Here is a 10,928-nt window from a genome sequence, read left to right as displayed (position 1 = left end):
AAATTTAGGAGCTGTCGGGCAAGCAGTGTATTAGACCGAGCAGTTCATTGTGGGAGCACCGATTTTGTTTGTCAAGAAGAAGCCTGGTTCAAACTAGATGTTAATTGATTACTAGGAGTTGAACAAGTTGACGGTGAAGAATCGTTACCCACTTTCGTGGATTGATGACCTCTTCGATCAGTTTCAAGGTGCATCTTTGTTCTCGAAGATTGATGTAACATCCTGTTTCAGATTGTTCGTGATTAGTGTTGGTGGGCCACGAGTCGGGCGCGAGAAGGTTTCGGGTTGAGGTGAGTGGCTTGAAATGTAAGGGATCTCATTACCTTTCGATATGTATGAGGATGGTGTAATCAAAGTTTTATCTTTGAAGCTATGAAAGTTTGTAAGGTTGACAAGTTAAGTCCTTAAAGTAAAGAAGTTGGCAGCGAAGTACGTTGGGCGTACGTATGCGTACGCTTAGCGTACAAATGCGCGTGTTTCTTAAGAAAGAGCCACCTAGTACGCTGGGCGTACCAGGGGGTACGCTGGGTGTACTAGGCACATAAGAAAACCCTAATTAAGTGAAGTGTCCCTATAAAAAGAAAGAGATGGTCTCATTTCTGGCCACCTTCCTCAGTTATTAGACCCTCTCAAACCCTAATATCCGTTCTTGAAGTTTGTGGTGGTCACGATGAGCTTGTTTGTGTTCTTGTGGACTTTTGAGAGTTAAGAAGGAGCATGGAAGGGAGTGAAGTCGAAGAGCAAGTTGTGGATCTGAGCTTCCTTGGGGCTAGAGCACCATTTGAAGGTATAAAGCTCCAAGCTTTCCCTCTCTTTTTGTTTTGTGCATTTTAGGGTTTTTGGTCCCAAGCTTGAGACTTTATGAGTTGATGCACTCCAAAGCTTAATAACCTGTCCTTTTAAGTGTATCTAGTGATGAAGAACCATAAAAATGAGATCTTGATCGTGTGAATCTACCCATGTATGAGTTATGAGCATTTTGGGTTAAGAAAGTAAGAGTTTTTATGTGTAGTGACCTCATCAGCCATGCAAAGGCTTAAAGTCAATAACTTTATGGAGTAAGAGATGTTAGCAAATCCAGATCCAAGAGATAAGTTAAGGTCTTAACGGGTTAAGACCCATTAATTGATTTAAGCAAAGCTGAGAGTACGCCCAACGTAATCCTAGTACGCCCCGCGTACTGGGCTGAGGTCCCCGATCAGATTTGTGCATGCTTGAGTACGCTGAGCATACCAAGAGAGGTACGCCCCGCGTAACCCCTCTGTGGGCTTTTGGGCTAGGTGATATTTTGGGCTTTAAGTGTTGGGTCGGAATCCTTGGGCCTGCTTAGTGGAGCCTGTGATCAGAGACTTATATTGATGTCATGGGCCTCATGTTGGGCTTGTCTTGTAGGGTGAGGTTGGGCTTTGGGGAACACCCATTTATTATTAGGCCTTGGTGGGCCCAATGGGTTAGGACCGTAATGGACTGGTAGATGGTTTATCTTTAGACCTGTTAATTGAGAAATTGGACTTAGTTCCTGATTGGGTTAATTGTGGGATTTGACACAGAGTTAGAGATCGGTGTTTGGCAAGTAGCATGATTAAAGGTTGATTCATAGTGCTAGGTGAGTCTTCTCACTATACTTTACCTTGAGTACGTAACTAGAGTTATGTGACAGAGTATTTGTATGTTATGTATGTTATGTGTTGTACTGCATTATTTCTATGTGATTTATGTTGTGCATGTTTACAGAGTTAGAACCAGAAGGTTCCCAGAGTTAGAACCGGAAGGTTCATAGAGTAGGGTCCACGGACCACAGAGTTATGGCCTCGAGTGGCTAATATGTGTTATGTGTGGTATTTTGGGGAACTTACTAAGCTTCGTGCTTACAGTGTTTTGTGTTATGTGTTTCAGGTTTCTCTCAGGATCACGGGACGGCACCGGCTTAATTGTACACACCAGAGAAAGAGTCAGGTTTTGAGGATCCTGGTTTATTATGCAAGTGAAAATGGAGTTATGTTTTTTAATTCGATTATGAATTAGATTTTAAGGAAAGTGTTTTTTTAGAATTAAATCATTATATTTAAATGAAAAAATTGTTTTGAAATTTACGGTGTTACAATTGATTTGAGGTCGAGGTATCATCAGAAGACGGTTAGAGAGGAGGACGTGGAGAATACCACGTTTCAGAATCATTATTGTCATTACGAGTTTTTGGTGACACCATTTGGGCTCACCAATGCGGGCATTTATGGATTTGATGAATCAGGTATGCAGGTTGATGCTCGATCGATCCATCATTGTTTTCATCAATGATATCTTAGTGTATTCCAAGACCAGGGAGCAGCATGGGGGTCACTTTTGAGAGCTTCTGGGTGTTTTGAGGCGAGAACGGTTGTATGCCAAGTTCTCAAAGTGTGAGTTTTGGTTACAAGAGGCTTAGTTCTTGGGGCATCTAGTTAACTAGAACGGGATCTTGGTTGATCCAGCCAAGATTAAGGTCATGATGTAGTGGGAGGTTCTAACGTCTCCCTCAGAGATCAGGAGTTTCTTGTGATTAGTAGGGTATTATTGAAGATTGATCCAGGACTTCTCTAAGATTATTTTACCCCTCACTCGCATGACAAGGAAGGGCGTGGATTTCCGTTGGGGGCCCGAGCAGCAGGCTACATTCGAAACTCTAAGATAGAAGTTATTCGAGGCCCTAGTGTTGACCCTCCCAAAGGGTGTGGAGGTTTATAGGGTTGCATGTACACCATATGAGTGTTAGAATGCTCAAAACTCATCAGTTGTATTAGAGTCTAGGCTTGTTTTCAATTATACTTGATGTTATTTGCAAGAAAAATCGTTTTTTTGGAATCTGCCAATTCACCACGAGGTGGTGACTGTTGAGTGAAAAAAATTAGTTTTTTTTGGCCTGTTTTGGATTAGATTCATTACCACAAAGTGTTTTTGTTCATAAAAACTTGATTTTGATGTTTTGGTAATGTTTATTCTCATCCAAATAAATGATAATTGTTAAAGTTTCAAGACTTCCTTTAGTTTATGTGATTAGCTAAGTTCTTGAAAATTGTTGAAGTGAATTATCTTAACATATGAGTTTGATCTTGTTTATAGAAAAATTACTTGATTATTGTGTTAATTGGTAATTTGATCTTGATGGTTTTTATGAACTCCATAACATGTCATCAATTTATGGAAAATGAAGAGTTTTTTCTTTTAAAGTGTCATTAAAAGTCATACGTTATGAAAATGGAAGAGTCTCTAATTTTAATATCATCGTAAAATGTTTTTATGTCTTCCATATCTTGTCCTCAAGTAATGGAACTTGACTTTTGTTTTCATAAAAACCCTATTAAACTCATAATTTATGGAAACCAAAAGTTTTTGAATTTTTCAAAGCTTGCCCTCAAGTTTTGGAATTCATAAAGTCTCACACACAGTTTAATTCCGAACCCTAGAATTTTAAAAGTTAAAATTCAACCCTTATACTATTATAATATTGAAAGTTAATAGTCTATATATATATATATATATATATATATATATATATATATATATATATATATATATATATATATATATATATATATATATATATATAAGGTCAAGTCAATCTTACCGTTAGTAGGCCTCATTCACGAAGCCGGTCTATAAGGGGGTATTAGGTTACTGCCTATAAAATAACAATTTAATGGGTGTCCACTCTCACTCACCGCTTCCTTGACTGGTGGAGGGTCGTTAGCCGAACGGGTAGGACAAGGACTATAATTCTCCCTCCATTATAAGTATAATGATAAATATAAAGTAATTAACCTTTTATAAATTCCCAATCTTAGTTACTTTAGGAAAATGTGAATTTGGTGCTAACCTATAAAGTTACACTTTGCACTTTACTTAAGTCGGTAGTGGAGCGCGTGTGGTTAACCGGCACACTAGTCTAGATTTAACAAGGTAGGCAAAGGGTAACTTAATGTTTATCATAGAATCGGTGGAGCGCGTGTGGTTAACCGGCACATCGATTAAGTGATAAATATTAAGGGTACCAAGTATATTTGCATGGTTATTCACACCTTGTTTGTGATCCTTGGCATCCCAGTCACAAACTTGAGAGGGCACAATCGAGATTGAAACATACCATTGAAAAGTTCAATGAATCTCAAAAGATCTAGGAGTTTCAAATCTAATTAAAACCTAATATTTCATTTCATTTTTAATGATGGAAATTGGTGAATCGTTATTCGCCTACCTTCAAATATTTTAAAGCTTGGATTATGCCATCCCTCTTCCAAGTTATAAAATATTGTGTTGGGTACTAGCCTTAATATTTCATATAAGGTGTTCTATTAAGGACTTGAATCAACTAACTTGAATTTCTCTCATTGTAGATGTCTGGTTCAGACAACTACGATCTTTCCAAATCTCTTGGAACAAGCTTTCCTAATGAAGATGATTTCCTGAGATTGCTTCATGGAAATCATACTTCTCTTCCTCCACCTCCTCCAATTATTCTCCCTGACCCACAAGCTCGAAGACTTGAAAAGTTCAAGGTCACTCAAGCCCTATTGGCAAGCAATGTCTATGTGTGCTCACATCTTGAAGATGAAGTCACATATATTGACAAGCCGGGAGAGTTGTGTGTCAAAGTCTTGAGGAAGTTGGTTGTTGACTAGGTTCATCAATCACTTTCTAAGTCACATAGTAAGTTCCTTTGGGAATACTATGTAACAGACTATTACATGACCCTTAACGATCTTACCTATTTGCTTGATTCTGCTGAATCAGCAATGATTTGGAGCACTGGTAAAGCAAATTTGATTGAAAGATCGACTTCCCAAACTTCCATGGACATTGACAATGGTAACATTGGAAATCTAGAAAAGCTTTCTCTTCCCAATGGAAAGGGATCGGCCATAGTCAACTCGGTTGACCAAATGGTAAAGAGAAAGGCTAAGTCTGAGATTGTCCCATGTACCATTCCCAAAGGGTCCATATGTTTGTATTGCCAAAAGTAAGGGGAATTGGTTGCGAAGATGTCCTGGCTACCTGAAAGATATAAGAGAAGGAAGAATCAAAAAGTTTGACTCTGCTTCAGGTAAGTCCACTATCTAACTCTGTTAAGTTCCTAATTGATGATTTTTAATACAAAATGTGATTCGGTTACATTTTGAAGTTTGGCAGGATCAACCAAAGGGAAGGAAACTTAAAGGAAGAGTATGTTGAATCTAATCGTGAAGATGGATTTCAATCGCATGGTTCGAAGATCGGATTCTTTAGCTACTACTTAGGAGTTATGATAGATTGCTAGGAAATATGTAATAGCATAGTTTTCATTTAAAGTTGCATTGTAAGAAAAAGTTTTTCCGCATTTTATAAATAAATAAAATTTTGTTTTACTTTATTTTATATCTCTATGCAATAGCATTTATGGAAAATTGATGTTTGTATGTTTCTAGCAATAGTGGAAATATGAATTTGATTCTTTCATTTGTGGTAATGTTTAAATTTACCAAATAAGTAAAGATTCTCATCACCCAAGTTTCAATTGGATCGAAACTTGGAATCATGCAAGTTGTATAGTATGATGAATGAGAATTTTCATCCTTGGAAAATTAAGACTAATTCCTTATTCACATGTATATGTGAGTCAAGTGAAGGACTAAGGGATTGACTACACATTCTTGTGCACTGGTTAAGTCCACCACAAAAGATCGATAAGACTATTCGTCATGATTTATTAAACTTTAGTAAATATGGTTATACTTACAAGTTTAAGTATAATTCTGAAGCATTGGAAAAGTTTCGATGTATGGCAGAACGAATGAGAAAAATCAAATTTGGCAGAAAGATAAAAGTTTCTCAAATCTGAAAAGATGGGAGAGTACTTTAGTATCATGTTTTATGATCATCTTAATGATTGTGAGACCATATCACAATTCATCCTCTAAGGACACCTTAGTGCATTCTTATGGCTAATAAGAGGAGTCATGAATTGTTGAAATGGTTAAATCAAGAAGATGAGTCATACTTCGTTCCAAAAAAAAGTATTAGAGTCATACTCCAAGATTTTAACTTGAGTGACACATATTAAAGAAGGTTTATAACACTTGTCAAATGTAAGAGTAAAATGTGTTCTACTCTTGTACATTTGAAATTGGTAAGTTGTAATGTTTTGGATAAAACAAAGACCAACTAAGGCCAATTGTGTGAAGTGTTTGTCTTGATAAGAATTTCTACTATCTCTTGAATATTTGTTTGTCAAGGAATGGGTCTTGGCAAGAGAGTCTCATATGTCAAGAGGATAGTGGGAGTCTAAAAGATCCTGAAAGAGTTTCAAAATCTACTCAAGAATAAAATCAGTAGTTTATCACTAGCACGCGACTTGAGGTTTATATAACCTATCGTGGTGACATATTCCTATTTCTGTGCCCATTACAGTTAAAGTTGGCTTTGCATATAAGTTCTGAGAGTTTTCAATTGGTTGCATAACAACTTGGAAGCAATGGCAGGCCCTTGTGATGCCAGGTGGCAAGAAGTTAAGATTGCACAAGTTCAGTCCATATGAGTTTGGATTTGTCACTAACCTTGTCTTGTGATTATGATTTTGACAAATTCACATGGATAGGAACACATACACCACAAAATCTAAGTGTCATAAGGTTTCTCTCTGATTCATGTAAATGATGGTGACGAAACGCTTTCACTAAGAAGATTTTAAGTAGATAGTAATTGTGATATTTGCATTTCTCAAAGTTGTTAGTGGAGCGTGTGTGGTTAACCGGCACACTAACATAGACTTGTGAGAAATTGCAAAGGTCTAAATAATTGAGACTATGATTAAGACATCCTTTTTCATAGTTTTGAAATTGTTTAGACACACATGTGTGCTATCTAAGGAAAGGTGTATGATTTTGATAAAGTTTTTTTATCAAAGCATCTCGTATCAGAAGTCTGAACTTTGGTAAGAAAGTCAATAAAGTATTGATTTCTAAAAGTCCAGTTGATTTTTGAGTACATGTCAAAGCTAGTGGGAGCATAAGTGTTATGCTGATAATTCTCATGCTAGTGGGAGCATGATGATTATGATAAGTGTTGCAAGTTAGCAATGTTAATTATATAAAACAAAAGTTTCAATTGGGAAAAATTGTTTTGCTATAATTAAGGGAGAGGAAATTATACTTCATTTCAAGTGTAAAAGCTTAGATTGAGGTTTTAATCATCTTTAGTCAATGATATATATATATATATATATATATATATATATATATATATGAATTTTATGTTGGAATGACTCAATATAAGGAAATTCTATATATGGGTACATTATTTGCGTTCTGAAATTCGATTATGATTACGACATCCCATTTCATAATCTAAATTATGAGAACATGGCAAATAGAAATAGGAATATTTTAGCAAAAGACTAGTCTAGTATCATGTCTTTATGTGAGACATCATGAATCGTGTCTCATATACTTCAGATATAGGATCGATTGCATGTGCTATAATATTCATTTGTTCTAGATTTTTTCAAAATTCCTAGAGCATTAAGAGGGAAAAAGTACTATAACTAGATATGACTAATTTGATTAAGCAATTATCGAGGACAATCTAAGGTTTATCAAAGATTGGTTGCTCAGGGACAGTTGGAAGTATAGTATTAATTTTGGAAGGACCACATTGACATATTATGAAAGGAGGCAAATCTTGTTCAAAAGTGATAGTTTAAATGGAGATATGGAAATGTCTCCATACGTGGAAGTTATTAAATCTGTGTAAGATTAGAAAACTTAATGCAAGAAGGATGTTCAAAGCAATGTACTTTGAATATGAAACTTCGTTTCCATGGAGTTTATCTCCATTGGAATACTCTATAATGACTATTGACAAGTCTCTGTGACTTTTTGCATAATCATTACAAGAGGATCAGTGCATATAAGTTTAAAATCTAACAGATTTCAGTAAATGACAGGAATGAAATTCTTGCATTTGCGGTAACGATTTGGGATTATGAAATGAGAATCATTGGAATTTTGTTCAGTTGATCTATTCCATAAAGTAAAGATCATAGACAAACATAGTGTGCATACTTGGTGTATGGCCTGACTAGTGTTCAGGAAAAAAACATAGTGTACATGCTTGGAGCATGGGACAACTATTGTTTTAATTCAAGTATAAATTTGATAATTTGAAACAGTATGCAATGAATAATGTGTAATCAATATGGTGATAAATAAAAGTTGTTCTATTTATGTAACGCCCGTGTTTCTAGGCTTGCCATTTTTAGCAATGTAATAGTCTAGGTTAACCTTGTAACTCAACTTGAAATAATAAGAATGTATTATTTGTGAATTATTTGAATTATGTGATTTATGTGTGTATTTTCTTAATTTTTATAATTTAATAAATTAAGAATAAAATAAGCGTCAAAATTTAAGTGTGAGATAAGCCCGACATCTTTGCATAAAGTTGTAGTGGTCGAAACAAGGATTCCGGGGATATAAGGAATGCCAAAATACGAGTTATAACGAAGAAGTTATGACCTGTCGAAGTTTCGCGACAGAACCGACACGACGCTGAGTGACGTAAAAAAATGAATTTAAGATAGAGCGATATTTAGCCTTAGCGATCTAAACGAAAGTCGTAGATTTCGTTAAACCGAGAGCATGCATAAAAGGAACGCCCAAATCTGACTTCGTATGAGGAAGTTATGATTTTCTGAAGTTTCGACGTGGCAATATGCAGCCCGAATACTCGATTTGAGATCGAGCGGTTTTTAGCCGAAACAATCTAAATGAGAAACGAAGATCTTGTTGTTAGTAGCGAAGCAATGAAAAGTTAGGCGAGAACGGACGTCAGACGAAGAAGTTATGAATTTATAACGAAGTTTTTCTGTCCCGGCCTTCTAAAAATAAATAATAAAAATAAAAGTCAAAATTAGCCGACGGAGTCTAAATGAAAGTTGTAGAGTATGGTCTGACCTTCGCGTGGATATAAAGAACGTCGAAAACGGAGCTCGTATGCGAAAGTTACGCAATTTAGAAGTTTGACAAGTCAATTACGCCCCGCGTAATTTGAGTACGCCCCGCGTACTCAGTCGGATGCAAATTGTCTGACCAATACTCGAGTGCCACCAGTCGACGCACGCAGTGACGTCAAAGTACGCCCCGCGTAACCCGAGTACGCCCCGCGTAATTTGAGTACGCCCCGCGTAATCCCAGACCCAGCAGCCTATAAATAGAACTCGAATTCAGCCATTTTCTCTTGTTCAAACTCTTCCCTCTCTCTAAGTTTTGCCTCGATTTGCCTGCCGTTTATACCCCAAAGCCCCGGTAATATTCCCGAGCCCCGAAGTAAGATCCGAAGCCCCGAGGATCCCGAAGAGCGTTATTCCCGAGCCGAAACGCTGCCCGCGAGGAGCCCGGTTTTGTGAAGATCTTCCAGATCTATGGAGAAACACCTCTTCTGCAAGCCGTAGTGCTGCCCGATCATCTTTTGATCAGGTGAGTGTGTAGTTATTTTCATTCCAACGCAATATTATGAAGTATTTTCTATAAAATACGTGTTATGTGTATATATTTGGTTGTTATACGTGTGAGTGTATATTCACTCTCTTCTATCTTACAGATCTGATGTATTCTCTATGAAATACGTGTTATGTGTGTATGCCTCATCTGTTATGTGGAATATGTATTGCTTAAAGCATGTTATACAGGTTTTTAAACTATGTATAAAAACGTATATTTTTATCTACTAATATGTTGGGTAGAACATGGGTAGATAATTGGTGTGTAATAAACAGATGAGAGGCCTCGGTGTTATTGGTGTTATTCTAGTCATTCAGCAGAGTATGGATGACGACCACGGACTATTCTAGACTGTCCTGTGGAACACTAGCAGGCTCATTACCTGTAGGTGTTGTGAACGACGTGTTCACCGGTGTACTCTATCCCCCACATGGTTGCCTTTAGGACACTTATTGTTGAGGAAGCCCCTCTGCAGTGATGTCCGTCCCGATGAAAAATCCTGAAATAGGTTCCTTATAATAGACGTTATTTTTAGGAACGTAAGGTGAGGATAATGGGAATGGGTAATCGGGTTTATTGTTGATGGTTGAAATTAAATATAATTATTGTGGGTTGAAAACCCTATATGCTCACCAGGCTCCCAAGCCTGACCCACTCAGTTGATTTACTTTACAGGAAGTGGCGCAAGAGCTTAAGATGGGCGAACATCAAGTTGTTTTGTTTACAAGTCTGTATATGTATATATTTGTTGAATGACTTGTAATGCTATCGTTTATGCTTTATGATCTGTATCGGAACATGACATCCCGTCTTTTGATTATGAAATGAAATCATATTTCTTTATGAAATGTTTTGATAAATATCTATTTTATCATGTTTTGTTTTTGGGAACAAATTACGCATCTCTTTTAAAATTAAAAAGGATTTACTCTTAAAATTATTTTAAAAAGCATAAATGAAATCGGTCTTTTCTGGCCGAGATTTTGGGGATGTCACAATTTATATTTATAAATTCTGAGGCCATATTGGATATGACATCCCCATTTTCACGGCCAGAAAAAACCGATTTTTGATTATGCTTGTTTGAAAATCAGAGTAATATTTTTCATAAAAGTGTTGTGGAATTTGTTCCCAAAATAAAATATGATAAAGATTTATCAAAGCATTTCCGTAGAAATGTATTTCATTAAAAGACTCAAGATGTCATGTTCGATAGAGATCAAAAGCATAAACAGTACAATATAAGCCTTACTACATTATTTCATATCTACAAACCTATATCCGTAATCCCTCATCCAAAAAATCATATCTATGCTCGAGCGCCACTACCTGTTATACATGAAACTGAGTGGGTCAGGCTTGGGAGCCTGGTGAGCACATAGGTTTTTCAACCCATAATAAATAAGTTTATTAATTTCA

Source organism: Lactuca saligna, chromosome 1 (genome assembly GCF_052625555.1).
Source record: "Lactuca saligna cultivar CGN05327 chromosome 1, ASM5262555v1, whole genome shotgun sequence".
In the NCBI taxonomy this organism is placed as follows: Eukaryota; Viridiplantae; Streptophyta; class Magnoliopsida; order Asterales; family Asteraceae; genus Lactuca; species Lactuca saligna.
This window is presented reverse-complemented; position numbering follows the sequence as displayed.